The sequence below is a fragment of the Oncorhynchus keta genome, chromosome 18 (genome assembly GCF_023373465.1).
Source record: "Oncorhynchus keta strain PuntledgeMale-10-30-2019 chromosome 18, Oket_V2, whole genome shotgun sequence".
In the NCBI taxonomy this organism is placed as follows: domain Eukaryota; kingdom Metazoa; phylum Chordata; class Actinopteri; order Salmoniformes; family Salmonidae; genus Oncorhynchus; species Oncorhynchus keta.
This window is the reverse complement of record NC_068438.1, coordinates 18,291,612-18,316,105: the sequence shown is the minus strand read 5'-3', so window position 1 is coordinate 18,316,105 and position 24,494 is coordinate 18,291,612. Positions and strand designations below refer to the sequence as shown.

The 24,494-nt window shown below is 42.5% G+C and overlaps 1 protein-coding gene across 2 annotated transcripts in view; it reads left to right on the top strand.

Moving 5' to 3' along the window:
- Positions 1 to 1,684: 1,684 nt before the first annotated feature.
- Positions 1,685 to 24,494, top strand: part of LOC118374102 (protocadherin-16) — a 217,865-nt gene continuing 195,055 nt past the window's right edge. For both annotated transcript variants that reach the window (XM_052467517.1, XM_052467516.1), the window contains exon 1: positions 1,685 to 2,065. The gene's annotated coding sequence lies outside the window, so the exon portion shown is untranslated. The remainder of the gene's footprint in view (positions 2,066 to 24,494) is intronic.

Below are 24,494 nucleotides of genomic sequence, written 5' to 3'. Positions count from 1 at the left end.
GTGGTCAGGCAGGTGGGTTCGGAGTCAGGACAGGCAGAGTGGTCAGGCAGGTGGGTTCGGAGTCAGGACAGGCAAGGGTCGAAACCAGGAGGACTAGCACCAAAAGAGACTGGGGAAAAAATAGGAGCAAGGAAATCCGCTGGTTGACTCGGCAAACAAGACAAACTGGCACAGAGAGACAGGGAACACAGGGATAAATACAACGGGGATAATAAGCGACACCAGGAGGGGGTGGAGACAATCACAAGGACAGGTGAAACAGATCAGGGTGTGACATAGTACCAGGAAGTGATCCAAGGCCATGGCTCCGGCTCTGGAGAAGATAAAACCATGGTTCTTCCAGAGAGAAGACTTGATTAGTAGTGGTGTAAAGTACTTAAGTAAAAATACTTTAAAGTACTACTTAAGTTGTTTTTTAGGGTATCTGTACTTTACTATTTATATTTTTGACAACTTTTACTACACTACATTCCTAAACAAAATGATGTATTTTTCACACATACATTTCCCCTGACATCCAAAAGTACTCGTTACATTTTGAATGGTTAGCAGGACAGGAACATTTTCTAATTCACACACTTATCAAGAGAACATCCCTGGTAATCCCTACTGCCTCTGATCTGGAGGACTCACTAAACACTGTTTCGTTTTAAATGTCTGAGTGTTGGTGTGCCCCTGGCTATCTGTAAATAAATTAAAATGTGAAAATATAAGGAATTTGAAATTATTTATACTTGTACATTTACTTTGATACTTAAGCATAGCAATTACATTGACTTTTGATACTTAAGTATATTTAAAACCAAATAGGGTGTAGGGTGCCATTGTGGATGCATATGACTGGAGCTGTAACATGCTCCTCTCAACCAAGCAGTCGCCAGATGGAGAGAAGAACAGGGCTCGGTGACAAGACTCTAACATGAGAGCAAGGTTGTGTCCCAAATATCACCCTATTCCCTTGGCAGTGCACTACTTTAGACCAATAGTTCAAAATATATAGAGCATATGGTGCCATTTGGGACATAACCCATGTCTGGCTCTCTCTTCTCTCTGTTCTTTATTTTATAACAGGCCTGTGTCTGTCTGTGCATTCTACATATTCTATTGAAGTTCTTCACACCCTTTATTGTCTGAGAGGGAAAACCCTTCTGTTCTCATAACAATGTCAAACTTATCATGGAGGTCTACTGTAGCATAGATTTGTTATGGTCCAAATGCCCCTTTTCTTTTTCAGTGATGTTGTGTAATATTTAATGATGACAAATATGTTGTTAATGACACATATGTTGTTAATCCATTACATAATTGTGTTTCTGAAACATTGAATTTACTTCACTATGCCAAAAAGGTCCTTTACCGAAGACAGGTGGGTCAGAGTAGCCCAATCAGCTCATCAGGTTTGAGATATTTAGAACCCAAAGACATTCTGATGATATACACTTCTCTTTTACATAGCTTGGTGGCACCAGAGTTCAGAATTCTCCTCTCTTCTCCTCTGCTCTCTCCGTGGCATCTCTTTAGCACAGCGCTGTCAAACCACATAACCGTACACTTCTTCACTTGTTGAATAAATTAGCTCAATCTGAAGGAGGGCCGTCCATAGCAATAGAGAGGTGTCGGGTTTCACTCCGTGCAAGGAGAGGCAGCAGCGGCAGTAGCTCTGCAACTAGACGCTCCAGTAACTGTTAGTGTGGATGCTGTCCCGATTCCGAGAAGTTGATAACGTTCTGACTACACAATTGAAACCAAAGAAAGGAAACGTTCGCGGAAGAAGTTTTTTTGAATTGCATAGCCCTCGTCACCTGTACCTGATAGGGGACAGAAGCAATCACAAGAGGAGGTTGCTGGAGGGAAAACGCATTCACCATCCAAAAGGATACTTTCTATAGGATACCGCTTTGTCTTTCTGAAATGGATATCATTTAGTGGGGTTTTTAAAACTTTAATTTAGATTTGTAATCTATCTTTTTTACTCCACAAGGGATTCGTTTGAAGAAGCGACCGTTAATAGTTGGGATATTTGCTAACAGACGTGCGCTCAGAGGCAGAGAAGAAGCAGATGAATGTAAGTCCTTGTTGCGGTGTTTTGCTACTGTCAAATGTCTGTCTCACCTCGCTAGCCGAAGACAACGTGGTAATAATTATACATTGTTGAGATACATTTGATACATTGTTGCGATACGTTCATACATTGTTATACATTGCACTAGTTGCATGGACGTTTTATTAGGCTAAAGCTTGAGAGAAAATCTTAGCATGGTTGTCATGTCCAGAATAGAGACTATTTTCAAGCTTGGATGCTTTTAAAGATGAATATTTTATTTTGTCTTGTTCTTTTTCTTCTTTTTAATACACTTTTTTTTTTTTACTTAAACTCTTTTGGGTCCAAAGTGCAAAAATACGTTTTGTAGAATTGACTCCAGGAAATTAGTTTAAACATGGTATTTGACGCTGATATGTTACACAGTTATCACATTTACTCTCAATTTAATTTTTACACTTCAATTGATGTATATTTGAGAAGTCAGCAGGACCTATGGACAGGACAGCTGTCAGTGATATTTAGGTCTTGTCACATTATGTATAGGTTGATGATTATCCCGACTGGTGAAACTGCTATCGACAGGCAGGCAGAACGGTGGAACCGCTGCCTGAATAGTGATTCTCATTCTAACCCAAACCATCTGGTCCTGACAGAGTGCTCTCCTCTCCGCTGCTCGCTGCTCTCTAACTCTGTGATTTTGCTTCCCTCTGTGGGGGCAAGCACTTATTTCAGACGGCATAACACTAGGCTACTGCTGCCAACTCTCCACGAGGGGGGAGCTTTTTCTTGAGAAAAAAAATGCATGTGTGGGCTATTTAACAATAGGCCCTACATTATATTGCATTGTATGCGAGAAAAGAGAACACGAGGGCAATGTCTCCCTACCGTAGACTGTAGGATCTATAGCTCTAGCTTGGATCCTAAACTGTAGGTTATCCTATTTCAACATTTTGAACTTTAAAAAAAACTTTCCTAGCAAAAACGAATTGTGTAACAAAGAATCGACACATCGATAGAACTATATATTTCTAGCTGCCCTTGCTTTGCCAGTTAATATCATTTAAGACATTTTAAAGAAGGCAGAGTCACACAACCACACACCACTAATATGATTATAACAAAAACACATCAAACCTTTAAAGCAATTGGTCATGGTTTTCCGAAATGATTGAGAAAGTAATATTATGTTTTAGATTAGAATTCAAATCTGTGGTAGGCTTCATGGTCTATACTGTTTTGGAGCACATTTTCACTGGCAACGTCACCATAACCAACAGCATCAATCTCAAACAATTAGTTTAATAATACTCTCTCCACCAGTCAAATAATTCACTAGGGTGTCACTCCACTGTATTTGGTGTCCTTCCCAAATGGCACCCTATTCCCTATTTATAGTGCACTTTATAGGGCTCTGGTCAAAAGTAGGCTAGTGCACTATATAGGGAACAGGGTGCCATTGGGTCTTTTTTTCTTTCCCCTCTCTCTACAAAACATTCCTCTCAAATTGTTTTATCCATGGAATTATATTGTTGGCTGGGGTGTAATGCTGTGCCATTGTGACATAATTCAGTGTTCGTCCTGTACTATATACTGACAGTCAGAAGGTTGTACTAGGTCATATGCATTAGTGTCAACAAGGCTCTGTTCATTAGGGTGTGAAGTGAATCACTGTGTTCCTTGCAATCATTTCACAAATGTCTAATTCATTAATTTGAACTCAATTGGGTTCCATCTTCCTTAACAGATTGTTTGCACTTGAAATGGCACCCTATTCCTTTTATAGTGCATTACTTTTGACCAGAGCCCATAGGTCTCATCTCATAGGCTCATAGCCCATATTCTCTGACCATAAGGCTCTGGTCTAAAGTAATGCACTCGATATGGGGAATAAGGTACCCTTCCGGACTCAGCCTCTGTCTGTTAGTATGCTGGTTTCCATGGTGCTCCAGAGTCATCCTCCTTCTCTATTGTCCTGGAGCACTGTCTGTAAGACCAGTATGCTGACGTTCCTCCCTTTTTCTCTCTCTCTCCACCCATTCATCAGTTAAAACACTATGTTGGGGGTTTCCCTCCTGGCAGTCAGTGTTGTGTTAAAGCACCCTGCAACACGTTGTGTACCTATGTCACATCGTATCCATTTTGAAGGGAGAGCCAAGGAATGTTCCTGGTCCTCATCGATAATAATAATAGTTAAGGTAACAATGACAGTCATTAGCCCCCGCTGGAGAGGAATGCCAAATATATCTCCTATCAGTGAAGCCCCATGTGAGATAGATAGCTCATTGTATCATTTGGTGTTTTCTTATAGAAACAGAGGGCATGCCAAAAGACTGTGCTAGCTCACTGAGCTAAAGCCTACAGGATCTTTGGAGTAGAGGTCGACCGATTATGATTTTTCCACACCGATACCGATTATTGGAGAACCAAAAAAGCCGATACCGATTAATCGATTTAAAAAATATATATATATATTTTTTATTTTGTAATAATGACAATTACAACAATACTGAATGAACACTTATTTTAACTTAATATAATACATCAATAAAATCAATTTAGCCTCAAATAAATAATGAAACATGTTCAATTTGGTTTAAATAATGCAAAAACAAAGTGTTGGAGAAGAAAGTAAAAGTGCAATATGTGCCATGTAAGAAAGCTAACGTTTAAGTTCCTTGCTCAGAACATGAGAACATATGAAAGCTGGTGTTTCCTTTTAACATGAGTCTTCAATATTCCCAGGTAAGAAGTTTTAGGTTGTAGTTATTATAGGAATTATAGGACTATTTCCCTCTATACCATTTGTATTTCATTAACCTTTAACTATTGGATGTTCTTATAGGCACTTTAGTATTGCCAGTGTAACAGTATAGCTTCCGTCCCTCTCCTCGCTCCTCCCTGGGCTCGAACCAGCAACAAAACGACAACAACCACCATCGACCATGCTGGGTCATTTATGAACATTTGAACATCTTGGCCACGTTCTGTTATAATCTCCACCCGGCACAGCCAAAAGAGGACTGACCACCCCACATATGCTCTCTCTAATTCTCTCTTTCTTTCTCTCTCTCTCGGAGGACCTGAGCCCTAGGACAGTGCCCCAGGACTACCTGACATGATGGCTCCTTGCTGTCCCCATTCCACCTGACTGCTGCTGCTCCAGTTTCAACTGTTCTGCCTTATTATTATTCGACCATGCTGGTCATTTATGAACATTTGAACATCTTGGTCATGTTCTGTTATAATCTCTACCCGGCACAGCCAGAAGAGGACTGGCCACCCCACATAGCCCGGTTCCTCTCTAGGTTTCTTCCTAGGTTTTGGCCTTTCTAGGGAGTTTTTCCTAGCCACCGTGCTTTTACACCTGCATTGTTTGCTGTTTGGGGTTTTAGGCTGGGTTTCTGTACAGCACTTTGAGATATCAGCTGATGTACGAAGGGCTATATATAAATAAATTTGATTTGATCGAAGCAGCGTTACCCATGCAGAGCAAGGGGAACAACTACTAGAAGGCTCAGAGCGAGTGACGTTTGAAACACTATTAGCGCGCGCTAACTAGCTAGCCATTTCACTTCGGTTACACCAGCCTCATCTCGGGAGTTGATAGGCTTGAAGTCATAAACAGCGCAATGCTTGACGCACAACGAAGAGCTGCTGGCAAAACGCACGAAAGTGCCGTTTGAATGAATGTTTTTACGCGCCTGCTTCTCCCTACCACCGCTCACCGCTCAGTCAGATATTTAGATACTTGATACTTGTATGCTTGTATGCTCAGTCAGATTATATGCAACGCAGGACACGCTAGATAATATCTAGTAATATCATCAACCATGTGTAGTTAACTAGTGATTATGATTGATTGTTTTTTATAAGATACATTTAATGCTAGCTAGCAACTTACTATGGCTTACTGCATTCGCGTAACAGGCAGTCTCCTTGTGGAGTGCAACGAGAGAGAGGCAAGTCCTTGTTGCGTTGGACTTGTTAACAGTAAAATTGCATACCCCGAGCTGACAAGCTGAAAATCTGTCGTTCTGCCCCTGAACGAGGCAGTTTACCCACCGTTCCTAGGCTGTCATTGAAAATAAGAATGTGTTCTTAACTGACTTGCCTAGTTAAATAAAGGTATAAAAAATATATATATATTATATATATATATATATTGTTTTTTAATCGGCAAGTCGGCGCCCAAAAATACCGATTTCCAATTGTTATGAAAACTTGAAATCGGCCCCAATTAATCGGCCATTCCGATTAATCAGTCGACCTCTAATTTGGAGGCATGAGTGCTAGGTGTATTTTCTAAGAGTACCTTGATGATGAGCCATTCATTTCCTGAATATGATTTTGCAAGCAGCCATTGGTTACATCTGTGATACAATCACAGGAGACTAAAGCCAAGGAAAGAGTTGTGTTAATGCCAATCACAGTAGAGTGGCTGGACTGAGGAGAAAAACTGTATACAGTTTACAAAGAAAACACTGATGGAAATTATGCAGAATTGTTGGAGGAAACCGCAGACGAAATCCTCGGAGGGCCTTTTATGACAATCCAATGATTATGTCATCAGTCAAGTCCCAGAAGATCCATGATGAGGTAATTATTTGACTCTATTTGCAGTGTGCCTGGGGTGATGATGAGGATGAAAGGTTTATAACATACTGTATGGAGGGGAGTGAACACAACAGCATACCAGAGCCAAGAATTTCTGATTGATTTCCTGGTTGTTGTTTTTGACAGCCGTAACAGAGAAGTATATATTAACACCGTATGAAGGCTAACTACAGTAATAACAGAGGTATGCAGCTACATTGTACATTGAAAGTGTCCAGCTCAGTCTTTGATGGTCATATCTACTTGGCAGTCTCTAGTCTTGGTCTGACATAGCAAAGCCAATCAATTATGGATGTTCTGGTTGTTTTTGTCAGGATTGTTGTAACAACACAGCCATAAAATGTTCCTCTAAGACTGACCAGGCAGGCCCTAGACTGCATCCCAAATGGCACATAGGTCCCGGTCAAAAGTAATGTACTAGATAGGGAATTGGTGCCATTTGGGACGCAGACCTTGTCTTGGCTCCTGGTACGGTTTGTCATAGTTTTACTGGCCCCTGGTGTAACAGAGCATCTGCTCAATAGACGAGTTGGCCAGTGTAGCCTTTGAGTCTCTGGACTGGCTTTCCCATCATGGAGCAGGGTTGAGGGGTGTGTACAGTACAAACACACGCACGCTAGTGGTTTCAGGAGACTCTACCTACCTACAGTACCTACAGCTAGGTGTTTATAGGCCCATCACCGTCAGTGTTTCAGACACTTAGATTGAAGTTAAGACTATAGACAATGATTTCACAAGGCATGATCTGCTTAGCATGTGTCTGTTATGATAGTAGGACGCCAAACGTCTGTTAGTATGAACTATGAATGGTTGGTGGTAAGTTCATCTTTAGAACATCTACCTCTCCCAACGTCAGCAAAACAAAGGAGTTGATGTTGACTTCAGGAAGCAGAGGAGGTAACATCCTCCGATTCACATCAATGGGACTGCAGTAGAGAGAGTCACAAGTTTTAAGTTCCTCTGTGTCCACATCACAGAGGACTTGTCATGGACCAACATCACCAACACCATCTTGTCAAGAGGGCGCAAAGCATCTCTGCTTCCTAAGGCTGCTGAAGATTTGGCATGCTCCCTGGGTCTAGCGACAGCGCCCTGACCAGTTGTATCACGGCCTGGTACGGGAATTGCTCCTTCCATGACCTCAAGGCCCTCCAGCAGGTGGTGAAGACAGCCCAGTACATCACTGGGACCATGCTCCCACCCATCCAGCAAATCTATTTGAAACGGTGCCTGAGGAAGACCCACAGCATCATCAAGGAATCCACACACCCCAGCCACGAGCTGTTCACTCCCTTACTGTTGGGCAGACTGTATCGGATCATGAGGTCTGATACCAACAGGCTCAGAGACAGTTTCAATCTGCAAGCCATCAGACTGCTGAACACTTGAACGGGACTGACCACCTGCTCTGATTCTCCACACCTTAGAACACATGCACTCACTCATGCACACACCCACACAGACAAACACACACAGACACATACACTCATGCTACACACATTACAACTCCCGCTACCAGACTATTATTATACTGCTTAGTTATTACACTGGCCTCCATCCCCCCTTCCCCCAAAACACAATTTTGGACTATAAATAGTGTATTATACATATACTAAAATGTTTATTCTATTCTACTGAGCCATTTACTTTACGTTTGTATTCTTATCTTTTATTATTTATTGTTGTTGCATTGTCAAGAAGGAACCTGCAAGTAAGCATTTCATTGGACGGTGTATACCATGTGTATCCTGTACATATGATTAATACAACTTGAAACTGAAACTGAAAAGATGCTAGAAGATGTCACAACAGATGTCACAACAGATAACTTCGGGTCGGTTGCATTGGTCATCAGTTAGTATGACACAGTCTATTACTGTAGTATAAATTGCACAGTTTATATTTGATGACGAGATTAGTTCGTCTTGTGATTGTGTTAACTAGGGATAATAACAGACCTATATGTCGACACAACAGATAACTGTAGTAATTGCTAGTTGCAGTTGAAGTGATACATACACTACCATTCAAAAGTTTGGGGTCACTTAGAAATGTCCTTGTTTTTTAAAGAAAAGCACATTTTATGTCATTAAAATAACATCAAATTGTTCAGAAATACAGTGTAGACTGTTAATGTGGTAAATGACTATTGTAGCTGGAAACAGTTGATTTTCAATGGAATATCCTCATTGCCTAGAAGGCCAGCATCCCTGAGTCGCCTCTTCACTGTTGACGTTGAGACTGGTGTTTTGCGGGTTCTATTTAATTAATCTGCCAGTTGAGGACTTGTGAGGCATCTGTTTCTCAAACTAGACACTCCAATGTACTTGTCCTCTTGATCAGTTGTGCACCGGGGCCGCTCAATACTCTTTCTATTCTGGTTAGAGCCAGTTTGCGCTGTTCTGTGAAGGGACTAGTACACAGCGTTGTACGAGAACTTCAATTTCTCTGCAATTTCTCGCATGGAATAGCCTTCATTTCTCAGAACAAGAATAGACTGACGAGTTTCAGAAGAAAGTTCTTTGTTTCTGGCAATTTTGAGCCTGTAATTGAACCCACAAATCCTTATGCTCTAGATACTCAACTAGTCTAAAGAAGTTTTATTGCTTCTTTAATCAGAACAACAGTTTTCAGCTGTGCTAACATAATTGCAAAAGGGTTTTCTAATGATCAATTAGCCTTTTAAAATGATAAACTTGGATTAGCTAACACAACGTGCCATTGGAACACAGGAGTGATGGTTGCTGATAATGGGCCTCCTTACGGCTATGTAGATATTCCATTAAAAAACAGCCGTTTCCAGATACAATAGTTATTCCTATTTCGCAACAAAGCATCCTTTACTCATACTGCCAAACATACCCTTGTAAAACTGACCATCCTACCGATCCTCGACTTCGGGGGTGTCATTTACAAAATAGCCTCCAATACCCTACTCAATAAATTGGATGCAGTCTATCACAGTGCCATTTGTTTTGTCACCAAAGCCCCATATACTACCCACCACTGCGGCCTGTACGCTCTTGTTGGCTGGCCCTTGCTTCATACTCGTCGCCAAACCCACTGGCTCCAGGTCATCTACAAGACCCTGCTAGGTAAAGTCCCCCCTTATCTCAGCTCTCTGGTCACCCCCAAAACCAATTCTTCCTTTGGCCGCCTCTCCTTCCAGTTCTCTGCTGCCAATGTCTGGAACGAACTACAAAAATCTCTGAAACTGGAAACACTTATCTCCCTCACTAGCTTTAAGCACCAGCTGTCAGAGCAGCTCACAGATAACTGCACCTGTACATGGCCCATCTATAATTTATCCCAAACAGCTACCTCTTCCCCTACTGTATTTATTTATTTTGCTCCTTTGCACCCAATTATTTCTATCTCTACTTTGCACATTCTTCCACTGCAAGTCTACCTTTCCAGTGTTTTAGTTGCTATATTGTATTTACTTTGCCACCATGGCCTTTTTTTTTGCCTTTACCTCCCTTATCTCACCTCATTTGCTCACATTGTATATAGACTTATTTTCCTACTGTATTATTGACTGTATGTTTGTTTTACTCCATGTGTAGTTGTTGTATGTGTCGAATTGCTTTGCTTTATCTTGGCCAGGTCGCAACTGTAAATGAAACTTGTTCTCAACTTGCCTACCTGGTTAAATAAAGGTGAAATAAAATAAATAAATACAATTTCTGATCAAATTTATGTTATTTTAATGGACAAAAAAATGTGCTTTTCTTTCAAAAACAAGAACATTTCTAAGTGACCCCAAACTTTTGAACAGTAGTGTAGATAGTCAACTTATGTGAAGTCTAAAGCAAGCTTGCTACTAACGGCACAGTAGGCATTTGTAGGGTTGACATGTGAGTCATTCATCTGAAAACAAAACCATAGAAGTTGACCTCTACTCTCAGCTGTATGTGGTCAGGAGCCTCCAGCTCCTCTTTCTGATAACGGTGCCCATGTGTTTCTAATCATGCAACCGCCCCAATACAGCCACGCCCACAGCAATATCAAATCTGACAGGATCATGTTCAAAGGCCTGAAGAGGAGCGTATGCTTTTTTCTGTTCGCTGTTCACAGCGTCTTACACAAACACCCTAACCAACAAATACTGTAGGCAGATCCGTCTGATACGGTCTCCGTTCATGTGGGAAAGAGATGATCTTGCTTTTCCTGGACGTGTGTGTGTGTGTGTGTGTGTGTGTGTGTGTGTGTGTGTGTGTGTGTGTGTGTGTGTGTGTGTGTGTGTGTGTGTGTGTGTGTGTGTGTGTGTGTGTGTGTGTGTGTGTGTGTGTGTGTGTGTGAACGGAGGCGCCGTGTGTTTTTCCAATGCTCTGTGTGTTTGTAATGGCCAGGGGACGGAGTGCATGGACAGCCAGGGAACACACAGAGCACACATCAGAGCTCTGTGATGAGGATGGCTTTGCCTGGCCCCTTGACCTGCCCCTTGCCATGGCCCCTTGACCTGCCCCTTGCCATGGCCCCTTGACCTTCCCCTTGCCATGTCCCCTTGACCTGCCCTTTAACCTGCCCCTTGCCATGGCCCCTTGACCTTCCCCTTTCCATGGCCCCTTGACCTTCCCCTTGCCATGGCCCCTTGACCTTCCCCTTGCCATGGCCCCTTGACCTGCCCCTTAACCTGCCCCTTGCCATGGCCCCTTGACCTTCCCCTTGTCATGGCCCCTTGACCTGCCCCTTGCCATGGCCCCTTGACCTGCCCCTTGACCTTCCCCTTGCCATGGCCCCTTGACCTGCCCCTAGCCATGGCCCCTTGACCTGCCCCTTTCTATGGCCCCTTGACCTGCCCCTTGCCATGGCTCCTTGACCTGCCCCTTAACCTGCCTCTTTCCCTGGGACCTTGACCTGCTATTTTCCCTGGCCCCCTTGCCATGCATGGCCCCTTGACCCGCCCATTGACCCGGCCCTTCCCTGGCCCCTTAACCTGCCCCTTTCCCTGGCCCCTTAACCTGCCCCTTTCCCTGGTCCTTTGACCTGCCCCTTGACCTGCCCCTTGACCTGCACCTTTCCTGTTCCCTTGACCTGCCCCTGTGGAAGCACTTTGTCTGCTGTCCAAATTGCACCCTATTTGTTTTATACTAGTGCACTACTGTTGGTCAGAAATAGTGCACTATAAAGGGAATAGGGTGCCATTTGGGACACATGCTGACTCTCTGGTCTCCATTGCCACAGTATGCAGAAATGTGGCACCTTCGAATGTGGCTCCAGACAGCTCTGTTTCAGCCGGGCCTCAATATACAGTATTCAGATTGTTTGTGTAGTTTTACTTCATGCATGTCATGTTAATATCCATTCAGTCCGGATTAACAGTTCACTCTGTGGTTTCCTTTGTGGAGAGACTCTGGCGCCCCAATTTGCCCCATGCTCCCCTCCCAGCCAAACACTCGGCTCTTCAAGGCTCATAAGTTTTATTGGAATTAGCTGGTGTCTTGACATGGAATTTGAAGATCATTTTCAGGATTTGCGATCATACAGTCCTGGCTGGTGACTAGCTTTGATTATTCTGTGTCGGCATCCCAAATGGCACCCTATTGCCTACTGTATATGGTGCACTACTTTGACCAGAGCCCAATCAGCCCTAGTCAAACGTGTAGGGAATAGGGTGCCATTTGGAACACTACCTGAGTGTGAAAGCTACACTGAGTTTAGACCTTCTGATAAAGCACGGTTCAGAAACAGACATGTACTTAGTTGGAACAAAGTGTTTTGAAGAGATACGGGGATAATCGGGGGAATATCTTTGGACTTGTGCTTTGTCTAGCTTTACTTTTGTCTTATCAAACATCTGTTATGAGGTTCGAGTTAAAGAAGATTAAGATTTACAAGATTAAATTAAGTTCTTATACTGTATGAGTCTCATTGAGAATGTTATTCCCAAGCACTGCTTTACTTCTGCTAAATATTTCACTTTCCTCTTCTCTCCTATGAATTATTCACAAAACTATGAACAAATGTTGTATTTACAGAGATAAGCCTGTATCATATCTCAGTTATCTCTGTTATGTGATTGCAGCATTGAGAGACTTGATCAGTAATAATTGCATGTTCTTACACTTGGAACAATTGGACGCCTCTCAAGTCGTTGTCTGTTCGCACATTCTTACACTGACACCCCAACACACACGCGCACACACACGCACACACACACGCACACACCCTACCTATATTTACAGTACTGTACATAGCTACGTCAATTACCTTGCACCCCTGCACATCGACTCTGTTTTTGTACCCTTTATTTTTATTCCCTATTTACTGTGTATTTATTCCTCGTGTCACTATTCAAATGTTTTATTTAAATGTTGATCTTATCTTTAACTCTTCATTATTTGAAAAGTAAGTAAGCGTTTCACTGTTAGTCTATACCTAATATTTGATTTGAAATAGCACCCTGTTCCCTAAATAGTGTACTACTTTTGACCAGGGCACATAAGGTTCCCCATAGGGCTCTTGTCAAAAGTAGTGCACTATTTAGGGAATAGGATGCCATGTGGGACACAATCCTGGTTCAGGAGATGAAACAGGCTGGTAGTAGATGGACCATCTGGGATTGTTTCATCTGTGGGCAGCGCTGCTGTTTACTCTGTTTGACAGTGGCCTTTATTTCAGATTGTTTAGCTCTGAACTCTGGCACCCTTCTGTGACGTGGAGGCTCAGGCTAATGGAGGACGGCAGCAGCGTTTGTTTAGACAGATTATGTGTCTCAGATCTGCTTCCCAAATATCACCCTATTCCCTATTTAGTGCACTACTTTTGACCAGGGCTCGCCTATCTAGAGAATAGGGTGCTATTTGGGACGCAGACAGAATGTGACCACTCTCCCACTGAAGGACTGTGGCACAGTAAAGACTCATTCTACTTTCAGCGATGTGAAATCAATTGGTGCAAACAGGTTAATAACAGGTTAATAACAGGTTAATAACACTTAAAGGTTATTTAAAAAACCTGCTTTTATTTTTAAAATGAGGCATGTTTTCCATTCACAGTGCAGTCCAGAGCAGATATTGCGGCAGTTAACAAAGTGTCCATATTTTATTTAGCCTTGAACTGGGCCATTTTCTATAATTAGGGGCCACATGTGTGTGTATGTGTGCGCGTGTGTGCATGGGTGTGTGTGTGTGTTTGTGCATGCGCTCGGTAAGTGTGTTGCTTTGCTGTGAGATTAGACAGCAACAATTGAGGATCACCTGCAAAAACAGGTGGTCGTTATTTAACAGTACAGGTAATGTTCAAGACTGAATCAAGATACAAAATACATTGTTTATGAAAAATAGTAGACAAAAATACTTGGTTGAGAAACAATAAACCTAGTTGGCCAAAATAGTAATATTATCTTGAGGACAAAGGCTATGCCCATGAACTCACATATCTGAGTATATGTCAGAGCTATAGTAACAGCAAGGTCTGAGCAGCTAACTTCCCACAATTCTACACATTTTGCCATGGGGAAAAGACAAACATTTGCAATTGTATAACTAATCATGCTATTCTACACATTTTGCCATTAGGCTGAGAGAATGCTATTCTAGGGGCAGTAGGTAGCCTCGTGGTTAGCGTGTTGGGCCTGTAACTGAAAGGTTGCTAGATCAAATCCCCAAGCTGACATGGTAAAAATCTGTTCTTCTGCCCCTGAACAAAGCAGTTAACCCGCTGTTCCTAGGCCGTCACTATAAATAAGAATTTGTTCTTAACTGACTAACCTGGTTAAATAAAATAAAAACATTCTGAGAAGAATCCAAGTGTTACCTAAAAAGCAGTTTCCATAGATAGAGGACTCAACTTTATATCTGTGCCATTATAGCATCTGTGACAGCATTGGCAGCGCCATTGCTTTAAAATGGCGCTGACCATGCTAAAATTGCCTTTAGGTCACTAGAGGACTCTATCATTCTCTATGGCAGCTTCCTTGGTTGAGGAGACTGAGCATCCTAAAAGGACCTGACCTATCCTCTCATTTAAACACATGCATCACCATTCTCAATACTGTGATTTGCAATGGCAATAGTATGGCACTCGTTTTACATAATAATGTGCTGTAACGTAATCTGATTACATTCTGTTACTTTTAGATGACTTTCCCCTTAAGTGTCATTAGAAGAAGACAAAAATGTATGTTACCAATTGAATGACATCTATTGCAGGATAAATCAATGTTAAAGTTTACATAGCTGGACATATATGGATGTAAAATGTTATTTTATGAGTTGGTTATGTTGGCTTCTTCAAAACCATCGCTTTCTACTACATATAATAATACGATTAAATTCTATCTTTACATTAAAAAACAAAGTCTGTCAGAATTCCAGTCATTCCAATAAATGTTATTCCCCTTGATCTTCAAGAATAGGACCTGGAAATATGGAAGTATAGGTTAGCCAAATTGTTTTACCTGAGTATAACCCCGAAACTAAGGATTTATTAGCCAGCCCTACTCTGTTGTTTATGATTTTGTTGTCATGGATGACTGATTGGGCTCATTGATTTGAGTTGAAAATAATGGTCTCTGACTGGAACAAACTTAAACTTGCACCTTTTTTCAATGCTGATTTGAAGAAATGCTGTCAATGCTCTCATTGAGAAAACAGAAGAGTGTCAAAGATTTTTTTCACAAACATCCTCTCTGAATTTAAAAGTAATCATTGAAGTAATCATCTATTTGTTCAAAAGTATCTGTAATCTGATTGCAATATTTTGGCTGGTAACGTACAGTTGCCATGTTTTGGGGTAATCCCTTACATGTAACAGATTACATTTTATTTTTTATTTTATTTCACCTTTATTTAACCAGGTAGGCTAGTTGAGAACAAGTTCTCATTTGCAACTGCGACCTGGCCAAGATAAAGCATAGCAGTGTGAACAGACAACACAGAGTTACACATGGAGTAAACAATTAGCAAGTCAATAACACAGTAGAAAAAAATGGGCAGTCTATATACAATGTGTGCAAAAGGCATGAGGAGGTAGGCGAATAATACAATTTTGCAGATTAACACTGGAGTGATAAATGATCAGATGGGCATGTACAGGTAGAGATATTGGTGTGCAAAAGAGCAGAAAAGTAAATAAATAAAAACAGTATAAAAACAGTATGGGAATGAGGTAGGTGAAAAAGGGTGAGCTATTTACCTATAGACTATGTACAGCAACATGTAATCTGTTACTCCCCAACCCTGCTAACGAGAGTGGCACAACCTAAAGCTGTAGGAAACCAGTTCAGCAGCCGTGGTGAGTAGGCCTAGAGAAGTTGGTGATACCAAACAAAAGAAATACAAACACTAAACATTTCTAAATAAATAAAATGAAAACCAGACTCTTGCTTTTGCGTTCTTATATAATACAAAGCATAATGTTTCAATGAATATCAGGTTAGGAAATGTTGGTAGGCTACCAACAAATCTGAACATTTGTGCGGGGAAACTGAAGGGAAACGTCCCCACCTGGGAATAGCTCTCAGGCACATCATCACACTCGTTAATAAGTAATACCCAGTGATATACATTACTACAGAGGTAACGTTTTATAAAGTTTGGAGTAGCTAAATGTTGTTGGTGTAAGATAAGAGGCTTTAGCTAGAGGTTGATGAATGTAGGCTTTTATTCCTGCATGGTGCTTGATGCGGCATCTAACTACTTCCTGCGGGTGATTTGATTAGAGTAGGCCTAATTCCTCCAGAGTAAACATCTCCTGTGAACTCAGAGAGTGGTTCTGTTTAGCATATATGCCTACTAAGACCCAGAGACTGTAGTAAAGCAGGAACCAGAAAAGTAAAGCTCTGTTAGAGAGAAAAACAGTGTGCGTTCCAAATGACACACCTATTCCCTACATAGTACACTACTTTTGACCAGAGCCCTATGCACTATATTGGGAATAGGTCTGGTCAAAAGTATTGCAGAGTATAGGGAATATAATGCTAATACTTAGCCAGGACCTGCTGCCACACTAGGCTCAGTTGAGGGGATTTAAAGAGACCTGGGTTAAAACAAGCCTGACCATGTAAAACTGTAAACAAACTGAAACATAGCACATGAAGTATCAACATTAGTAGGGTTTTTGGGCAAAGTTCACACACACACACACTAATGCTATTAGACATGATATGAGTATTGAGTCAGTGTTTTGTTAAATTGGTTGGTTTGAAAGAACATACAGTGCCTTCGGAGAGTATTCAGATCCTTTAACTTTTCCCACATTTTTGTACAGCCTTATTCTAAAATGGATTACATCGGAGTTTTTTCTCTCATCAATCTAGACACAATACCCAATAATGACAAAGCAAAAACAGTTTTTTATGTTTTGTAAATGTATATAAAACATAATGAAATATCACATTTACATAAATATTCAGACCCTTTACTCAGTACTTTGTTGAAGCACCTTTGGAAGCGATTACAGCCTCGTGTCTTGGGTATGACGCTACAAGCTTGTCACACCTGTATTTGGGGAGTTTCTCCTATTATTCTCTGCAGATCCTCAAGCTCTGTCAGGTTGGATGGGAAGCGTTGCTGCACAGCTATTGTCAGGTCTCTCCAGAGATGTTTGATCAGGTTCAAGTCTGGGCTCTGTCTGGGCCACTTAAGGACATTCAGGGATTTGCCCCGAAGCCACTCTTGCGTTGTCTTGGCTGTGTGCTGTCGTGTCTTTACTATCATTAACTGAAGACTGATAGTTTTTATCAAAGATTCTCTGTAATTAGTTATTACGCGATTAGACTGATTAATCATGTAACCGTAATTACTAGGAAGTCGGGGCACCAAGGAAAAATATTCAGATTACAAAGTTATAATTTCCTAAAATAACTTTTCAGATATTTTATCTGATCAATTAGTCTTCGAATGAATGAATTATTTACTTTACCTCACGTTAGTCTCATTCCAAATGTCGTAAATTGTATGAGTCATCCATACATCAATTGTCTTAAATCATTTATTTATTACTAACCAAGTCATTCACAGAAATGCATAAACAAACAAACAAGGTAAATGTGGTTACATGAAATGATAGGAGAATGTGCCCTTGTGGGCTAAACCGGCATGGCAGCTTGTTAGACAAAAGGGGAGTGGGGGTCGACTAAGAAGCCATTACAGAGTTAATAATCATAACAATTGAAATGCTATTCCTTTGCACATGAACGCTCACTCATTCGGGAACAATTGCAATCAATATATATATTGTGTCGTCTTGATAGCTGGTGAAAAGTTTGTTTCTTTTGTAGAATTGTCCATCTCGCTCCCTCTCTCTCTCGGTTGTGGTTAGAGGGGATTGTTCAGAGTGACATTCGTTATAGAATGTATGTTTCCGCGGTTGTCGTTCTTCGCGTTCAATGATACCGAATTCCTAGCTGCAGAATGGTAATTAATATCAAAGACTTGTTCTTATTCTGTCTGTATTGATAGTCTAAGAGTTTAACCACGTTGTATGGTTAAAAGATTCAGCAATGGTCTACAACCTTTGTCCTCCTAATGGAGAAAAACATGGTCTGCAACCTTTAGCCATCTCGTAATTGAGGTAAGCTCAGTCTGCTGATCGAAAACCCGAGTGGGGGTTTTATTCGGAATGGCAGAAAAGGGCTGTCCCAGGACGTCTGACCCTAACTGGGCTCAGGGGCAGTCCACGATGTCTGACCCTAACTGGGCTCAGGGGCGGTCCAGAATGTCTGACCCTAACTGGGCTCAGGGGCGGTCCAGGATGTCTGACCCTAACTGGGCTCAGGGGCGGTCCAGGATGTCTGACCCTAACTGGGCTCAGGGGCGGTCCAGGATGTCTCACCCTAACTGGGCTCAGGGGCGGTCCAGGATGTCTGACCCTAACTGGGCTCAGGGGCGGTCCAGGATGTCTGACCCTAACTGGGCTCAGGGGCGGTCCAGGATGTCTGACCCTAACTGGGCTCAGGGGCAGTCCAGGATGTCTGACCCTAACTGGGCTCAGGGGCGGTCCAGGATGTCTGACCCTAACTGGGCTCAGGGGCGGTCCAGGATGTCTGACCCTAACTGGGCTCAGGGGCAGTCCAGGATGTCCGACCCTAACTGGACTCAGGGGCAGTCCAGGATGTCTGACCCTAACTGGGTTCAGGGGCGGTCCAGGATGTCTGACCCTAACTGGGCTCAGGGGCGGTCCAGGATGTCTGACCCTAACTGGGCTCAGGGGCGGTCCAGGATGTCTGACCCTAACTGGGCTCAGGGGCGGCCCTCTGATTTAGTTCAAATCCAATTCCCTTTTTGAGTTTTCCTTCATTAAACAGTCCAAAATCACATTGTAAAATTGTGTAAACAGTATCATACTCACTCATTCATCTTATACAACAATTAGATGTAAACCTCATATCTGGGGCTATTATATAAACATTGTTATGGTAATGTGGCCACACCGTCTCCCATGAGCTTCCCAAGTTGTGACAAACGGACCAGTTCGTAGCTGGATTCTTCACCGATCTTTTATACTTTCTCCGAAACATAAAATTTGTTCGTAGCTCAAGTTCTGTGAGGTGGAAGGATTTCCTTTGTTCTCCATGAAAATCTACTGTCTCTATACTATGTGTCCATGAGGAGATTCTCAGGAATTTAAGACCTCTCTGACCACATCAACCTAGTTGAAGGAGGCAAGGGGGAGGCAGGGAGAGGGGGATGGGCTTGCAATACCCAAAGAGGCCAACGTCATGACAGTGCTTAGGGTCTTTGTCCTGTTGGAAGGTGAACCTTCGCCCCAGTCTGAGGTCCTGAGAGGTTTTCATCAAGGATCTCTCTGTACTTTGCCCCGCCCATCTTTCCCTCGATCCTGACTAGTCTCCCAGTCCCCGTCGCTGAAAACATCCAAAGAGAAACTCTGGAGTGACCATCGGGTTCTTGTTCATCTTCCTGACAGTTTGGCCGAGGGGACAGATCTAGGAAGACTCTTGGTGGTTCCAAACTTCTTCCATTTAAGAATGATGGAGGTCACTGTGTTCTTGGGGACCTTCAATGCTGCAGAAATATTTTGGTACCCTTCCCCAGATCTGTGCCTTGACACAATCCTGTCTCGGAGCTCTACGGACAATTCCTTCGACCTCGTGGCTTGGTTTTTTCTCTGACATGCACTGTCAACTGTGGATCCTATTATAAACAGGCGTGTACCTTTCCAAATCATGTACAATCAATTGAATTTACCACAGGTGGACTCTAATCAAGTTGTAGAAACATCTCAAAGATGATCAATGGAAAGAGGATGCACCTGAGCTCAATTTCAAGTCTCATAGCAAAGATTGATGATGATTTTTATTTATTTAATTCATTTTAGAATGTGTTTATTTATTTTTATTGAACCTTTATTGAACTTGCCAAGTCAGTTAAGAACAAATTCTTATTTACAATGACGGCCTACCCCGGCCAAACCCTAACCCGGACGACGCTAGGTAAATTGTGTGCTGCCCTATGGGACTCCCAATCACTGCCGGTTGTGATACAGCCTGGAAACTAACCAGGGTCTGTAGTGACGCCTCTAGCATTGAGATTTAGTACCTTAGACCGCTGTGCCACTTGGGAGCACCAGAATAAGGCTGTAAGAAAATGTGAAAAAAGTCAAGGGGTCTGAATATTTTCCCGAATGCACTATACATGTAAGGTATTTTTCTTAGGTTAGGTCTCAAATGGCACCCTATTTCCTACATAGTGCAGTTTTTTTGACCAGGTGGAGTACACTATATAGGGAATAGTTTGCTATTTGGGACACAACCTTAGTGATAAAGATGAAAGGGGGCCACTTTTAACTCTGGCTCTCTGTGCGCTTTGCTTGCCAACCTCTGTATTAGACCATCAACATCTTTATTACTGTACTCTGAAGTGGTGTGGTGCCAGACAGACTTCTCTTTCCCCAAGGCTCAGGCCTGTATTTCTTTCCTCCCATAAGGCTCCTAGCTGGCTCCTATCTGGCCTGTATTCTGGATTCCCCTTTGGCTTGTTTCAAAGCCCCTGGCAGCAGCATAGCTACGCTGTTCCCCCTCTGCTCTCTCCCTCTGCTCTCCAGACTACAGGGAGGGAGAAACATCTTTAATCAGCTAGGTAGCTCTCTGTTTGTCTAGCTAGCAGCTAGTAGAACCCAAACCCCTTATCCCTGCCAGTCAGCCAGTGGGGGAAACCATAAGTGTTTTCCACATACCGTTATATATTTAATTGAGCATTTAGTAGAAGAATAAGGAACATTGTTAGAGCTATAAAGCCATAGTACTATGCTGAGTTAGTGTGTCGTTTGTGACTTTATGTTGGGCTTAATCTGGCATCATACAGTTAGAGCTTTGGTAGAGCTGCCGGACCCAGGCTGGTGGCTGGGCCTGCTAGATCTATTAGGCTGCAGCAGAGTGGTCCTCCAGCTGCCACACACACACACACACACACCAAGACCAGAGCCTGCGTTAGTTCTGCCGTGGCATTCAAAGATGCCTGCCTCCTTAAAAGTCATAATTTGGGCCTTTGAAAAAACACCTAGAAGTCCTGCCTCAGCTTTGCTATAAAGTAAATCATTATTGCTTGAAAGTACTTCCTTGTTGGCAGCACAATGGGAATCTCTGTGGACTTGAATTGTACCTAATATATGGAGCAACTCCAGACTCTGCTATTAGTGGAGAATTAGTAGTGAAAGCTTTTAAAATCCTGGCCAACTAACATCGCTGTACCCCATTGTTGAGCTTCAGCTCTACGGTCTAAACCATTAAGATTAGGTCTCTGGTCATAGTGCACCATGCAGGGAATAGGGTACCATTTGGGATGGAACATAAGCAACAGATACAGTGTTCGGATCCATGTTGTAAACTGCTTCACTGTCTTAGGAAGCACTCAACTAGATTAAATTACAAGCCATGCAGAGATAAAGGAATGTAAAGCAAAGGGTTCAGCATGTCAAATTCAATATCTTAGCCACAGAAAACGGGGAAATAAACAGTACGCTACAACTTCATAACTCTGCTGTCTACACACAAAAACTGTCACTGAAGAATGCTCTGACTTTAGGTTTTCACCACAGAACTAGAATGAGTTCTGTTTTTATTTCATTCAAATTCCATGGTTTTCTTCTATCTTTAGTGTGTACTGTGTTTTTGTATGATGGCTCACAATCACGACTGGCAGAAAGTAGCCTTGGAATCCCATCTAGAGGAGGAACGCTTCCAGCACCCATGATTAGAGCCAAGCCAAGAGAGGGGAAAGAGGGAGGAGAGGAGAGGGGAGGGGAGGGGAGGGGTGGGGAGGAGAGGAGAGGAGAGGAGAGGAGAGGAGAGGAGAGGAGAGGAGAGGAGAGGAGAGGAGAGGAGAGGAGAGGGGAGGAGAGGAGAGGAGAGACCGCAAGGAGCCCTACTGCTCTCCTCTTTCGCTCTCCACTCCTCTTGTTCTCCTCTCTCCTGCTCTGCACTGTTCCCTCGCTCACTCTGTCACACTGTCACCACCACGGACCAGACACACACACACACACACACACACACACACACACACACACACACACACACACACACACACACACACACACACACACACACACACACACACACACACACACACACACACACACACACACACACACACACGACACATGACACACAGATAGGCTACTCACACGCACGTGTGTGCAAAGACACGTATGCACACATATATGCATCCCACATGCATGCACAAATCTACTTTCCAACATACATTCTCACATGCTCCTAGTCACTCACAGACACATACATGTAGTACTGTACAGTCTGAAGCAAGGATATTTCCCTCAATGTTACAGTACTGCCACTAGGGGGAGTCTGGTCGGCCTCTACTAATATTATTCTACAGTAGAAAAAACTTGATTCATCACCATATAATACAACTCCTGTTTTCATGTTCAGAGTTTTCCCGGAGAACATTGAAGTTTATTTTATTTTTGAAGGACAAAATAAATTAGTTATGAATTTGATTTAGTTTAACAGGACCACTGACAACTAGAAATTATGCTCTTGTTATGAGAAACAGACAATAATTACTTGTTTTCCCAGAGACACATTTAGTGGTTTTGGACTATTCTGCAGACGGTGACAGTCAGCTCAGTCAGACAGCCCACATTGAATCATAGTGTCTCACAACAAATTACAAGTCATCAACAGTTGGGATATTTCCTGACAAAACTGTGTTATCTACAATGTGAAACAGTGTCGTCGTCCCAAATGACACCCTATTCCCGATATGGGCCCATAGGGCTCTGGTCAAAAGTAGGACACTATACAGGGAATAGGGTGCCATTTGGGACATAGCCGGTGTAATTGCTCCATTACACAGGATCTCTTCTTCAGTGTTGTAGAAATCGTCTTTTTGTGTGGCAATCCATATCATCCTCATTCTCACAGTTACACTTTGTGGTTGTTCAAATGTAGTGCTCTCTTGGCTATTATGTCTTAAATAATCAGAGAACTACAGAGAGAGTCAAGACATACTGTTAAGGATGTCCCCCTGAACAGTTCACTGTACTAGCAAAAGTTATTTCTGGCCCTTAGACCTCTGTTATGTATACATTAGAATATATCTGACAACTTTCCACAATTTCTAACTTCCACTTTTCCACCTTTTATGTCAAGAAATGCTCAGCTCAGAAAACAGAGTTTTGTGTCCTTTTCACCTTCCATGCATGTTTTGTTCCATACAGAGCCACCATTGAGTCTTGTAAAAGGTTAGACCCATCACAGAGGCTAAGGCAATAGCAGAAAATGTGCTCTCAATATCCGCCAAATGTATGGATTTAGAATCACTTGTGCCTAGTGAAATATAGGTTACAGGAGCCAAGAAGACACTTTCACTTCTGACATAATTACCTGATTTGCCAAAGGTGTAATTTATGAAAGGCGGCTGACGGACATTTCAGGAGTTTCATGAACCGTTTTAAGGGCATATATCACAGGGAAATGGCAGGAGTTTTATGCTTTCAAAACACCACCTGTCTCCACTCAGCTTCCATTCTCCATTAAGACAGGGGAGTTTTACACCTCTCAAAACAAGTGGATAAAGTAGAGTGTTTTCTCTCTGTCGCTATAACACAGCTTTACTTTTTCGGGCCCTGGTTTACTCTCCACACATGAAGCTGGGGAGGACATTCCTCAAGTTAACATCCCCATAGAAATATGGACTCAGGGACCACTCAATACTGTAAAGAGCCTTTCAAACACGGTCCCTCTATAAGAGCTCACACTCAGTCTGTCTATGAGTACTGGTCAACATTCTTGTAAATCCAGCAGTCTCGCCTTCCCCAGAATTGGTTTCATACAGGCGAACATATACCCTGGTTCAAGATGTGCATGTGCTTTAGCAAACTGTTTAAATACAGATGATTCACACGCGCGCACACACACACACGCACACACACACAAACACAGAGTAGCTCTAGAGGGTAGTGTTACAGACCAGAGAGCCTGGCTGCATTTGGACCTGTCTCTCTGATTAGAACTGAATGTTGAGACCATAAACCGTCTCCCTCTGTCGTTCTAACGTACGCCTGCAGGAGATCTGTGTTCAAATACTATTAAAAATAATTTCAAATACTTTATCTTCACTTGATTAAGCTTGCTTGGCTTACTGGACCAATAGAATTGTACCATAACTGCAAACCATGCCCACCTGCTATTCAAGGCAGGCTAGATCAAACACTCAAAGTATTTGAAAGATTTTAATCCCTGTGGTTTGGTCTGTGGTCTGGTCTGTGGTCTGGTCTGTGGTCTGGTCTGTGGACTGGTCTGTGGTCTGGTCTGTGGTCTGGTCTGTTTACTGGTCTGTGGTCTGGTCTGTGGACTGGTCTGTGGACTGGTCTGTGGACTGGTCTGTGGACTGGTCTGTGGTCTGGTCTG